This window comes from Lissotriton vulgaris, chromosome 1_1 (genome assembly GCF_964263255.1).
Source record: "Lissotriton vulgaris chromosome 1_1, aLisVul1.2, whole genome shotgun sequence".
Lineage (NCBI taxonomy): Eukaryota > Metazoa > Chordata > Amphibia > Caudata > Salamandridae > Lissotriton > Lissotriton vulgaris.
The window spans coordinates 1,327,862,878-1,327,877,275 of record NC_141685.1 but is presented as its reverse complement, the minus strand read 5'-3'; the positions used below and the strand labels follow the sequence as shown (position 1 = coordinate 1,327,877,275).

The following is a 14,398-nucleotide window of genomic DNA, read 5'->3' as shown; positions in this document are numbered from 1 at the left end:
GCTGTAACTTGCCACGATCTTCTTCAACTACTGCCAGGAAAGCGATCCATCACTTTCCCTAGATGCTCCTGGTTTTCCGCCATTTTTGCTAAGGCAGCCTCCATGTTGCCTCTCAATCCCACTTCTGACACCACCTGTGGGAGGGCAGGTTTGATAAACAGGCGAGGAGGCTGTAGGAATTTACAAAAAGGTTGATTTTTATTGTCAAGGGTAGAAGGGGTAGGTTGTTCAAGTCGTTTTCCTTCCTGTTCTTCTCCCGATGTTTCCTGGGTTGAGCTTGATGGGGAGTCCGAGGTTGGTGTTCCCGGCTCCTTTACTCGTTCCCAAGGGGATCTCCCCCGGAGGCTCATAGGATGGAAAAAAGAGGGAGCCGTCAGATAGAGGTTTCGAATATGAAAATATGTTTTAAACCAGTCACCACACCTTCTTGTGCTGGGCTGGCTTCTCTTGTGCTGGTTGGGCTGGGGGGGGTGTGGGGGGGGGGGGGGGGGGGTTATTAAGTGCCTAGAGGTTTTGCTCGATTCAGGACGTACTGCTTTTTAGATGCCACACGAAGTTTTAACCGGAAGCGGCTCAGCTAGGGTAATACAGAGGGTGGCACTCATTTGGGATTCCACAGGGCTCACAACACATGGGCTTTGAATAGCGAGACCTCCCGTCCCCTACCCATAACCCACCCCGTTTTCACCACCCGCTTCCCTTAACCCCACTTCCAGGTTCCCCGAAACGCTCTCACTCTCGGGCTCAGCCGCAACTCTCCAGAGTTGTGGCCGCACGCCAGCATCCTCCGGAGGGCACCACCAATCCTCGCACCAGTTCTCATCTGGTTACGCGTCTTCTTCTTTCGATCCCGCATCTTCTCCGTCCACGATGTCCTCGCTCCTAGGATCTCCTTCAGTTGTATGCGCACAGGGTCTGTCGTCGGTCTTCCGTACTCTTGACTTGTTGCCAGCGCGCCACCGGTCTGAGACGTCTCCACTTGAATTCCGCCTGCTTTCATTGGATCGTGGTAATTACTTCCGGAGTCATTCCCTCTCACTTCCGGGTCTCCGTCGGCATCTCGCTGTGGACAGACAGGAGAGGGGTATGGATTTTGTAGTCCTCTGATACAGTTCCTGCCGTTGAAAGAATCCCGTCTTGGAAAGTCCTCCCACAGAGACACCCAGGTGAGTCCTTCCCGCATTTTCTCACAATTACCTTCCAAGGGAACAGGGTTTAAACCTCAGGAGAAGGAAGCACACTGCCTCTCATCCTAGCACAGTTCACCACATTGCTTTATTATAACTGCAGTACACTTACTTCAAAGTTCCTGTTGTTTTTCACCAAAGTTGGGGCAGGTAGTGCTGTTATCTCTAGACTGTGTCTCTGGGTTTAGTCCTTCATCAGTAGAGAGCAGATGTAGTAGAGAGCAGAGAAAAATAATATGGGGTTGCTGAAATGCTCCCCAAGTCTTCACAGGTCAGAGTACAACTCCAAAGGGACACAGGTGCATGCCAGGCGAGCTTGTTGGCTCATGGGAGTCCTTTAAACACTAGGGGGAGGGAGCGCACTGCTTCTCATCCCAGCACAGTTCCCAACAAAGTTGCTGTAGTTTTTCACCATAGTTGGGGCCGGTAGTGCTGTTATCTCTAGACAAGTGTTTCTAGGTTTAGCCCTTCATCAATAGAGAGCAGAAGTAGTAGAGATCAGAGACTAAACTCTACATTGCCAAACACTAGAAGAATCCTTGTCTAGATAGGTCGGAGTTCCAAGGTTGGTCTTTGTCCCGATCCAGAAGTTGATCCTGTGGTCATGCTTCAAATCTTTGGGTAAGTCAAAGAAAAAACATAAAATATCTAAGCTTGACTCGCCCTTGACTAACTCTCTCGTTCGCCAGGGAAGGCGTGAGGGCATCAGCATACCTCTCAACCTCGAACCTGAAGCTGGTGGACTACAGAGCCAATCTTGCCCAACCTGAGATTTCGGGGCCATCTGCACCACTAAGGCAGATCAAAGAGTTCCCCAAAGCTGTGCTCTGACTCTTTGGATCCCTTCAGACTCTTTCTTGTGTGCCTGCTGGCCCCAAGGAGTTGGGAGGCTGTCCATCTGGGATACAGTTGGTTGGATCACGCTCTGCGCCAGTTGGATCCTCTGAAACCTTCACTGGGCCTCCCCGTCTTTTACTGACCTGGCCTAGCTCCAGTATTGCTGGACCGCCCTTGGCCCCCCTTTCATAAGGTAGTGTTCCTCATTCATTAAATTCCCTGGGGCAAATTCTCACTTACTCAGCCTCAAGCTTCATGATCCATGCTGTACCCGGAGCATCAACACAGATGCAGACCGCATCCATGCCAGAGGACGAGGTGCACATGGTGCACTCTGCTTCCGCGCTGCTACAGCCTCGAACCAGGCTACGGTTGGTTCCTATTGAACCACAATCTGCACGGCTTGACAACCCACCTCCACAAATAATATCCCTCACACCACATTCCTTGTTTGGCACAGATGCCAGCAACCAGTATGACGCAGGTTACCAATCCTACAATGAAGAGAATTGATATAACCTCTGGCGCTAACAGCTGGACTGGTTTAAAAGATGGAAAGAGACTGAGTATGGAAGAGGTGGGTCTTTAGGCATTTCCTAAAGATCCTTTCGGAAGGAGCTAGACTAAGGATGAGGGGGAGCGTATTCCACAGCTTGGTCATCAGAGAGGTGAAAGACCTTCCCCCACGTCTAGCTCTATGGACCCTAGGTATCTGTAGGAGCCTCTGGGAGTTAGACCTGAGGGATCTGCTCTGAAAGTAGGGCCAGAGTCTACATCTTAGGTACGCAGGCCCCTTACTCTCCACGGCTCTATATGCGAAAATTAGTGCCTTGAATTTGATGCAGCTGCTCACAGGGAGCCAGTGAAGGTGGCAAAGATGTACCGACACTGATTACTGAATTGGTATTTTAAGGATAAGACGTGTAGCAGCATTCTGTATGACCCAGGTAAAGACTGTTTGCATAGTTCGACTTAGTGGTGACGAGAACATGGACAATAGTCTTTACTGGTAGTCACAGGTAGCAAATGTAGCATCTTCTCAGATTTTCAAAGTGGCAAAGCATCAAGCCGAAACTGCATTGACCTGTGGATCAAACAATAGGGTTGAGTTGAACTTGATGATCGGATTCCTAACGCAGGTCGACTGGATGGGATGAGCCCCATTTCAGATGGCCACCAGTTCATAGTGTCAGTGTTCATAGTGGGACTGGTCTCATCAGTGCGCCTTAGGCGTTCACTAAAGTGATGGCGGTGTTGGCAGCACCCCTTTGGAGGTCAGGGGCTCCAGTCTTTCCCTACCTCGACAACTGGCCGTTGAAGGTGGGTTTGGCCCAGGGGGTCGTCAGCCACCTCCTGTCATCAAGGGATTCACTATCAACTTGCTGAAGTCACACCTGGTGCCTTCTCAGGCGCTCCCCTTCATCTGAGCTATTCTGGACACAGTTCGGTTTCGTGCCCAAAGTAGAGTGCAGGACATTTAGGTTATGATCCTAATGTTTTAGCCTATGTCCTGGATATCAGTGAGGTCAACTCCGAGATTGCTTGGATTCATTGCCTCCTGCTAGTCAAGCACGCCAAATGACATATTGGGGCTCTGCAGTGGGACCTGAAGTCTCAGTGGGCCCAACATCAAAAGAACATCTACATCCACATCCAGATTTTGAAGGAGAATGAGAAAGATCTGCAGTGGTGGCTACTGGACCACAATTGGGTCGGAGGAAGACCCTGCTCCACCAAGAGCTGCCAGTGGTGACTGATTTTTCACTCTTGGATCGGGGTGGCCCCCTGGGAGAGGTAGAGATCAAAGGTCTCGGTTATCTGGTGGAGTCTCAGCACCATATCACCCTCCTGGAGGTGAAGGATATCTGCTTACTGTTCAGAGCCTTACTTCCATCCATCAAGTGGAGACTTTTGGTTAACACTACTGCCATGTGGTATTGCAACAAACATGGCAGGTGTGGTCACGGACCCTCTGCCAAGAAGCTTTCCTCCTCTGAAAATGGCTGGACTATAAAATAATTTTCCTAATGGTGAACCATCTCCACTGTCAAGATCTAATGGATCGCGAGAAGCAGTTGTGCTTCTGCCAGAAGGGCTGTTCTGCGAATTTGGAAAATCTTTGCTCCTTCTATTGGCCAAAAACGTCCTGTCAGCAGTTCTGCACGTTGGAGTTGGCAAGGCTTCTCTCGCTAGGACACACGTTCCGCCTAGGGTGGAACTCTGAACTCTGATCTGCCTTCCCGCCAATACCTCTTCTGCCATGAGTTCTGAAGATTAGGACCAACTGGGCCCAAGTCATCTTAGTGGTCCTGGATTGGGCACAGAGAATATAGTATCCAGATCTTCTGGGCATGAGTAGCGGGCATCCCCTTGAGGCGAAATTGTCACAGTAACGGAGCAGGGTTCTGCACGTGGGACTTTGTAATCTCCAACCTCATGCTTGGAATTTGAGCAGCCAAAGCTGAACACCTTCAACCTACCCCTAGGGGTGGTTGATGTTACATTAGCAACCAGTTGCCCCTTGGCAAAAACTGAGTGCCTGTCTTTGGGAAAAACTTGTGGCTTGGTGTGGTACACATAAACCATAGAGGCCCAGCCCCACAAGGGCGACTAGGACAACAACATGCATCAACACATGAGTTATTTCTCGCAATAAACCGTTCTATTCATTTTATCATTTGTTCATTCAAATAAACTTTTATGTTTCCACAAAATTATTGGAGGAATTTTACATCCAAAGTACTTTTCAATTACATTTGAACAATTTCATATGTTACAACCAATATCACAATGTACATTATTAACTTCACACCCAATGCATTTCGAGACCTTAGTCTCTTCTTCAGGGGTATAGCTGCAAAAGAAAATATATCATGAGACCAATTCATTTGAGAAAAAGTAAGAAATTCTACTCTATACAACTCAGTTAATCGTACCCAGTCACCAGCACCTGTGTAACATGCCACCTCAAACCAAAAACTTACTTGAAGTCCTTAATGTATTCCTACAAGAAACAACTGCAAAACAAACAGACTAAACCAAAATCCAAAAACAAATTCTGACTAAATTTAAACACATGTAAGACCAGATCCTATGTACCTTTGTTTCTTAGAATCCGTTCTAATCAAGATGGAGCGATCGCTGACTTCCTCTGTAATCCTGGCACTGTAAAATTATATGAACCCTGAATCAAAATCATGTAATCCGGTAAACACGGAAGCAAAAGAAATGTTGTTGACCATGCTCTTACCTAAAACAATGTTCCGATCGTTTGAGAGCCATCTATAAATAAAAAGTCGAAGAGCAAACTGTTATCCACCCTATATCTTAAGGGTCATGACATCAGATATTAAAACCTTCTAGCTTGCTTTCTTACCTATCAGTGAATGTCCTGCTCTCGCAGCCATCCGCTCCAAACACTGTCGACAAACGCCATAACGCTCACCGAGCTTCAGGAAAAGAAATAATCCTTCCGCATCACGTGATCGGGGTTAGAGGATCATAAAGCTCAAAAATGGACTAGTGTAAATACGGAGCTCCGTGCTAAGTAAAAATGCGATTCGGTCTTTGTTTTCTAAGGCTTTCAATCGAAAAAACTCGGTGAAACGAATCTGATTCATAAGTAGATATGCATGAGGCAGAATCCAAATATTATCACTAATTTCGCAAGTGAAACAACCACGAAACAATCTTAACCCAAATCATTCTCGCTCAACATAAAAGTATCTTGAGTAAATGGAAAAATATAAAGGGACTCTTCCAGTCCTATTGCCAAGACAATCACTTTTTATCACTACGATCAACAGAAATAAAAGAAGGGCTCATATTCAGCGTCATCTCTGAATACTCATTCATGAAGGTAAACAAAGGACTAGTTCTGTCTCTAGTTCTGATTTTCAATTCAAAAACTACATGATGCACAAATACTTAATTCTAAATAAAATACATACAATATGATTCATATGAAATACATCAAGAAATACATGCAACAATGCTATCAGTATACTATATTACACAGGTGATCGTCACTAATAAAATGTTAAAAAATGTGTCCTGTTTAGGTATGAGTGTTTGTGCTGCTAGGAGGTGAAAAGAACACATTAGAGAAAACACGACATCTCCAATTTGTCATTGAGACCCATAGGATTTAAGGTTCTAAGACGTTTAATCCAGTATACTTCCCGTTGGAGAAGCTTCATTGAGTAGTCGGATCCAGGTTGTTTCTCCACCTGCTCGATGATTTGGAATTTGAGTTGTGCTATCGTATGCCTCTTGTCTTTCCAGTGAGTTGCCAGTGGAGATGTTAAATCCTGTTCGTATTCGACTCTTATGTTCAGAGAGTCTTGTTTTCTTTTTGCGTTCGGTTTTTCCGACATACAATAGCCCACAAGGAGATTTGATGGTATATATTAGGTTTTCAGAATCACAAGTACTTCGGTTCTGTAAAGTAATCTTTTCACCTGACTGTGGGTGTAGAAGTAGATCTACCAATATCGCATTAGTACAGTGGATACAATTTCAACATTTGACTGTTCCTGTTTTTTGCAATTTCTCTTTTTTCTTTTTTGTCAAAAGTTCTTTCAAATTGCTTGACCTGGTATAAGCAAACAGAGGTTTGTTTTCGAATAATTTGTGGAAATCTTCTGTCTTTAGTATTTCCCAATGTTTGAGTATACTTCTTTTGATATCCCAAGATGCAGTAGAGTATTTTGAGACAAAAACAGTTCTATCAGTGGTAGATCTTAATCTTTTTTCCAAAAGTTTTTGTCTAGGAATCTTACGTGCCTTCTGAATTTGTTTTTCAATTAGATTCTCCAGGTAACCTCTGGTGAGGTAATTGTTTTTTTGGTACAAACAAGACTCTTCACATGTTTTGTCATCTGAGGAGACCCGGCAAATCCGTACAAATTGTGAGAATGGTAAATTATTCACCAATGTCGGTGGATGGAAATTGCTATAAAGTAATGCATTATTTTTGTCTGTCGCTTTTCTGAATACACTTGTATGTAAAATTCCATCTTTCAATTCAATCTGCACATCTAGAAATGAGACTTTGTGCTTGTCCATCTGAAAGGTAAATTGAATACTTGGATCTGCTAGATTCAATGTTTGAATGTTATTTTTTAGGTTGTCTTCTGTGCCCTTCCATATTATGAATATATAGTCAATGAAACGACGAAAGCATATTAATCCTTGTGTCCATGATTCATCTTGCAGAATATACTCGTTTTCAAACCTTGCCATAAAGGTATTTGCGTATACCGGCGCTCCTGGAAAGCCCATGCTAGTTCCACTTAACTGAATGTAAAATTTGTCATCCCACATGAAATAGCTGTTTTGCAGGCAAAATTCCCAAATTTCTACAATGAAGCTTTTAGGTGCATCTGAATCTTCTTGACTCAATAAGGCCCACTCTACTGCCTCTATTCCACTTGCGTGCGGTATTGAAGTGTATAAAGACACTACGTCAATGGTACACGAGATCCAATCATCTGTAACTTTATCCTTGATATTTTGTAGACATCTCAAAAAATCAGATGTGTCCTCTATGTATGTTTCCCACTGTTGGACAAATGGCTGTAAATAATAGTCAATGAATCTTCCTAGGTTTTCAAATAAAGAACCACATCCTGCCAAGATGGGTCTGAACGGTGGATCTCTTCTGTTTTTATGAATTTTCGGTAAAAAATAAATCCTTGGTCGTTTTGGATACATGTTCATCAAATATTTTGTTGTTGTGGTGTTGATCCAACCGAGTTCTTCTGCTTTGTCCAAAATTGTATTCAAATTCCCCATGATTTCAAGAGTTGGATCAGTATCCAATTTTCCATATGTTGTTGTGTCTGTTACATGTTCCAGTGCTTTCTTGTTGTAAAAATCTTTTTCCATTATTACCAAGCCTCCTCCCTTGTCTGCTTTTTGAATTTGGATATCCGTTCTGTTTGCCAATTCATTCAATGCACTATATTCTGCTTGACTCAAATTTTTTTGTTTTCTCTTGTAGTTTATTTTTTTCAAGTCTTGTTTTACCATTATTTCAAAGGTATCAAGGGATTTATGAGAACTTGGAGCCATGAAGGTACTCTTAGATTTGAAGATAGGAGTTTCTTTCGTCGAATCCTGTGGACAAATGTTCGCAAAAAAGTTTTTTAATCTCAGAGTTCTCATAAATCTGAATATAGCAATGTCAGTCTCCAATTCAGTAGAGTTGTACGTACTTACAAAAGATGTTCCTTTGTTTAAAACTTGGTTTTGAAATTATGTCAACTTGAGTTGTGATATGTTTAGAACTAAATTCATTTCTGACTTTGACACCGTAATCCTGTTTTGGATTTCTCTTTTTCTTTTTCCTTTGCTTCTCCTAGTTTTTTGTTTAAAGGTTTGCTTGTCTGAGTTATTGTTGTTTCCTCTGGTGGACGCCCTGTCAGGGTTGCCCCCTCTAAAAAAGACACACTAGCTGTTGATTCAGATGATCCAGAGGTTGATGCTTTGGTTTGATCCGCTGTTGTTGTTGATCGACCTGTGGGTTTTCTAGCAGTGTCTATATCTCCATCAGAGACGACACTTTCTTCTGATGACATTTGGGTGGTACGCTTCGTGAATCTGCGTTGGGCATATACTTCTGCCCAAGTATATGCCTCATTCAATTTATTATCTATTGTCTCTCTCTTGAACTTTCGTAGTTTGGTCTCTTGTAATTTTTTCCCATATTTGTCCAGTTTAGCATTAAGTTCCTCGATGAATTTGTCCCATGGTTCTGCTTCCATCCTTTTAGTTAAGTCGTTTTTCAAGTTGAATATTTCTTCCTCCAGTTCATGGATAGCTCTAGAAAGTTCTTCCACTAGTAATAAAATCAAATCCAAAGAGCATTTATTTAAGATGCTGTACCATTTGTCCATAAATGGTTGGTTGCTCTGCAATCTATATAACATGGGTTTAATAGATAATCGTAATCCTCTTGGTACTCTTTTCACTCGATGATACTGGATCAGAGTTGAGGCATGTAGTCGCTGATTTAATTCTCTCCTCGTTAAATATTCTAATTGCCGTAGTTGTTGAGCAATTGTGCCGCTTTGTGCGTCAAATGATTTGGTCTCCTTTATCAGATTGTAAATTTGATCTGCCTCTTCAGTTGTGTAAACTTTGATGCTCTATTTTCAGTGATGCTTGAAATGCTATCAAAAGACATTTTTAATGTGGGCGGTGTTGCCCTGGTACGGGTCAGTAGAAGAATTCAAAAAATGGTAGTGTACCTGGCGCACTCAGATTCAATTTACTCTAATGTTTCGATAAGTGGGCGGTGTTGTGTAAATGCCTACTGAGCATAAATGACAATAAACCATAGGGGCCCAGCCCCGCAAGGGCGACTAGGACAACAACATGCATTATGCTCAGTAGGCATTTACACAACATTGCACACTTATTGAAACATTAGAGTAAATTGAATCTGAGTGCGCCAGGTACACTACCATTTTTTGGTGTGGCACACAGCAGATTGACCCTCCAGGCTAAGTTATGGGACGTTGAGTTTGTTTGGTCTCTTGCCTGGCAAGTCTTTATTCTGGGCGTGGTTAAAGGGTATCTTTCGTCTCTTTGCCTTTTTATGGTTGCCAGCCTACCCTCACTATTCAAATCACCTATTGTAAATTGTTTTTTTTGCAAGGTTTGCAACATCTGTATCCTCCCTCTCACTTCCTCATGCCACAGCTGGAGATTAACTTTTTCCTAATATATTTGATGTGGTGTTCTTTGACCCTCGTTGCCATAACATCTGCTTTATGGGTGAGTTTTAAACTTTGTCAATCCACTGTGTACCACCTTCTCCCCAGTCAAACTGGTTCTGCAGACTCCAGCATCCTTCTTGCCAAAACTAGTGATGCTGCGCTACTTTGATCAAAATATCGCCTTCTTTGCTCCGCCTTACCCTTTTACGTAGGAGAGACTCCATTACTTGGACCCCAAAAGAGCACTGAGCTTTTACATTGCTCGCTCGAGAGAACACCAGGTGGACGATCAGCTCTTTCTGGTGAGTGAGAAAAGGCTAGGCCATGCAAAAAAGATCCATCTCCGGCTGGATTGTGCTTTGCATTAAGATCTGAAACACACTGGCCAAAAAGCATCTTCTGAAAGGGATGCATGCTCATTCCACCAGAGCCAAGGCTACCAACACTGCGTACGCACTTGTCCTTCTTGTCCTGCACATCAGCATAGTGCCACCTACTGTTGTTTCGAGGTACTGCTTGGAAGGTTTCCAGATACATTCCTATGCTGGGGAATATTGAAAGGGTGAGGAATCCAAGGCTAGTGTCTAGTAGAAAGATCGTTACTGAAGGCAAATAACTTGTTCTATTAGCTCTGTAATAAGTAGGACTCAGTGACTTGAAACTACACCAGAGGGAGAAGGCTCATTTTAATGGAGTTGATTCTCCTTCTCACCTACTCATAGTTCAAATTCCATCTTTCTAGATCAGTTTTCAATAATTGTTGCAGGGTTTTAGTTATCTTCATTTAATCTCTCAAGGACTGCGAGTATTTACACTCCTTAATACTTTGTTTTATTTTTTACATTTATTTTCAATGCAAATATTAAGTGCATTCCACAAGGCAGCAATCCCACGGGATCGCTAATCAAATATGCCAAAGAACGATTAAACTCTATGGTACCGACCTTAATGGAAACATAATAGAGTATTTTAGGAGGGAAATACACTCAAGCTGTTAATTACAGAGGCAAAAGGTCAAATCTTCTTTCGTTTTACTCTAGGCTCCTATCCTCTTCTCCCCAATTTACCCACTCTGTGGAGAATTAAGGTTCTCATGTTAAGATCTCCACCTTTTAGTACTCCACTTTCCAGAAGGCTTCTAATTTCTCATACACTGTGATCCCATACTCAACTCTGAATTAGATAAATCATTTACGGTGGCCACAGTGTATTAACATCTAAAGCTCCTTTCACTCCCACACTCCTGTGCTTCACACCGTCTCTCTCTAGGGAGAAATCTGAACCTGTTGAAATGCCATATCCACCTTTTTTTAGTGGCCGTTAAAACTATAAAGACCTGCTTAATCCTTTCAATGCTGGAACTAAAAGCTCTTAAAAAAAAGTTTTCAAACAAGAGAATGTTAAGGCTGTTAACGTTCAGAGTGCCCCTTACCTGATTGCATCTTTCATTCCTTCCCCATCTTGGGGAAAGAATATTATACTAAGTTGCTTCATCAATTCAGATTCTCTCATGCTCTCCCCACAAGTGGACAAGAATCCTGCAGTCCAGCAAAGCGTCCAAGGCAAACACACTTAAAAGGAAATAAAGAGGGGATCACATCCTAGGGTAAGCAACATAAACTTTGTAACAAAATTGTAACAGTACAATTTTCAATTTCCATGGGGTGCATAACTCTACCCTGCATATGAAGTGGAGTCTCACTGAGCGGTATACAGTGGTCAGAATGGAGTCCAGCCACAAAGGCCCTCCAACAGTACTTGCTGGATCATTAAGGGAAATCACCAGTTCTCATAGCTTCAGCACTAATAATCCTACAGCAGAGACTTGTAAAACCTACCATGTTCTGCTCAGCACATCTGTTCGTATATGCTTTATAGTATTGGGCTGTGATGGTGCATGAGGCTGAAGACCTAGACTTGTTCCCATACCTTTTTTCCTCTCTGCATTCCCTTCTATTCTTAATCACCAAACTTTGCGATAGGAGGACAGGAGGCTATTTCTGCTAGTGTGGGGGTCTCCCAATAAGATTGGAAGCTTCAGAAAAGGGTAATTCACACCTATACTTACTTAACTTCGTTATCGCTAAGCCACTGAGTATAAGATCTATATTATTGCCTATTGGTGAGTGTGTACCAGGAGAGGCCTTGAACTACCAACACTAGTCAGCCATTATAATCAATGCTTTACTCCCCAAACTATGGACAAGGATTTGGCTTCTTCCCAAAGCAATACAACTGAGCTAAAATGGCTGTTGGAGAGAGAGAAGTGTTATTGGGGTCAGGCCCGGTAGATACCATCAAAAGGAAATGACCTCTTCTCAGAAAAAAAGAACTGGCACTTGTCTCACTGCCCATCTATGGAGCTATGCTCTGTTAGATAAAGTGTCAAACAGACCTGTCAGAATCTAATACCTTCATTTGTTGATAAATGAGCCCCAACCCTTATCTTCAAATTAGTATACACAAAATCATTGGTATTTTATTATTGTATAAATATTTAGGTTTTCACTATTTGTTTGAAATCATGGGTATCAGAATGGTTGTGATTATTTTCATCAACGTAGCGCATAATATACACATAAGGGTGAATCTTATTTAGAACCAATCATATTTCATCACATGTCCATAACGTGTTGGTCTACTATCTAGGCAAAGTGTCTGAAAGACATCCAACTTTTACAGCTATATTAGATTACTTAACCTAAACAATGCCTAGTCATATGCATTCTCCCTGGATACCCTATGCTCTCATCTGATAAACATTTGGAATTCAGTCCAACAGCATCACCTCTCCGCAACTGGTTAAGAAGTTTAACCCTGTCCTTGTACCAGTACTGTGTATACCGTTTTAGCAAAATGAATCTTTTTTTTTTTTATGAGCAAATTTTATTGATTTTAAAAAACAAAGAAAAATAGATCAGCCAATGCAGGAAAATCACAGATATGAGTTCATTCAGCAGTATGAATCTTTTATGGATTCACATGCTGTGCATTATTTTGCGATATAGCAGTTAGGTCTGTATTTTTCTTTCTGCTTTTTTTCCCCTCTTGGTGTCATTGACCATGTTGTGGTTATGTCCATCTGCTTATGATGTGAAGTGTACCCCCGCGGAGCCCATATGTGGTTGCCATCTTCAGAGGAACCCCTGACAAAAACGAAGTGTTGAAGGGTTTGACATTAGAGAGAATGTCATTGACGTCATAAAAGAGGAAGTGCTGCAAAAGGTGCAGAAAGACACAACACAAAGTGTATGCCCACAATATCTCATTCACACAGGACAGAGCCGTAGACAGTGGCCTGTAAAACTCCTCAAAAGCACAGTCCGCGCTGAAACCTTCGGTAGTCAAAGGGAAGTCTAAGCAAAGGAAGCTCCATGGTTTCAAACACAGAGACACTGTTGGGGACAAACCTTTGAACTCTGGCTCGACACCCCAAGTGGATTGGTACCGCTAGAAGGAGAAGGTATCTAATGGGAAGGAAGCCTCCACACAGAAGACGACTACCCGATCAAGGACTGTTAAAGGGTGTTGCCAGTAGAGGGAAATTAACTTTAACTCCAAGCCGAAGTAGCGGCACTGTTCCAAAGGAAGAAAACATTCACAAGCTCTCAAGAGCTTCATAAATCCCGGTAAGGATGGAGGAGAGATGGGACACAGAAGAGAAGCAGATTAAGCTGTAATCATGTGTGACACATGAACCTTTTGAAGAGGAACACTAGGTGATCTATGAATAGGAATAACCATATGATCAAGGATTCTTTCAGGACTTGGAGGTCGTCAGAAGTGGCTGGCAGGGTCTTGATACAGACTCCATGGCACAATGGTAGACCCACACCATTTGAGGCCTTTATCTCCAGAAGACAAGACCCCTTACAATGCACTCATTAAAAGGGCGACAGATTCATATGGAGTCCACCTAGATGAAGAGCAAAGTGAATCCTGTTTTTTTTTGGAAACCTTTCTACCCTCACAGAGAAAAAATCTGTATCTGCCCATGGTGCCTAACATCAGTGATCCCAATCCCTGCATAGTTTGGGACCTTGCCTCAGTGACTCCATAATAGTTACCAGAGCCTAGAAAAAGGGCTAATTGTCCCATGCTTCCACTGCGCTACTATCATACTGAGGAAGTAAGTCGGTGCAGATGGTATGGAAATAGAAAGATCAGCTGACATGCAGTGGCAGATATTAAACTCCAGTGAGGAGGTGGAAGAGTTGATTTAACATCTTGTAGGAACAATAGAAGGCAGTGATGCAGGATGGAAAAACCATTGATAATACCTGTTTGAAATCCATCTTAGATGCAGCTGATACAACTAGCAGGCAAACATGCACAGACATTATCCTGAGAAGTCCAGCCTGGAGGAGGGTGTTTAGATTCAATAATACTTCAGTGATTAGCATCCCTTTAAAGAGTCCCTTTTTGGATTATCAGTCGCTGACTCCCTGCAACGAATGCAAACCTACAATGATACTGCAAAGTCAATATGGGTCTGCAGTTTAGGGTGTCCCATAAGGAGATCAGCAGGCAGAGGGGAGTTGCAGCCATGTACCAGACAGACCACATTCACACCACACAGCAGTGCACATAACACGAACAAACAGTGGCAGTACCACACAACACCAGGACAGCCCCTTTCAAGGCTGTGGC

At 42.8% G+C, this 14,398-nt stretch overlaps 1 protein-coding gene across 1 annotated transcript in view; it reads left to right on the top strand.

The window, feature by feature from the left end:
- CERS5 (ceramide synthase 5) overlaps window positions 1-14,398 on the top strand; it is a 377,000-nt gene that overhangs the window by 132,679 nt on the left and 229,923 nt on the right. The window lies entirely within an intron of this gene.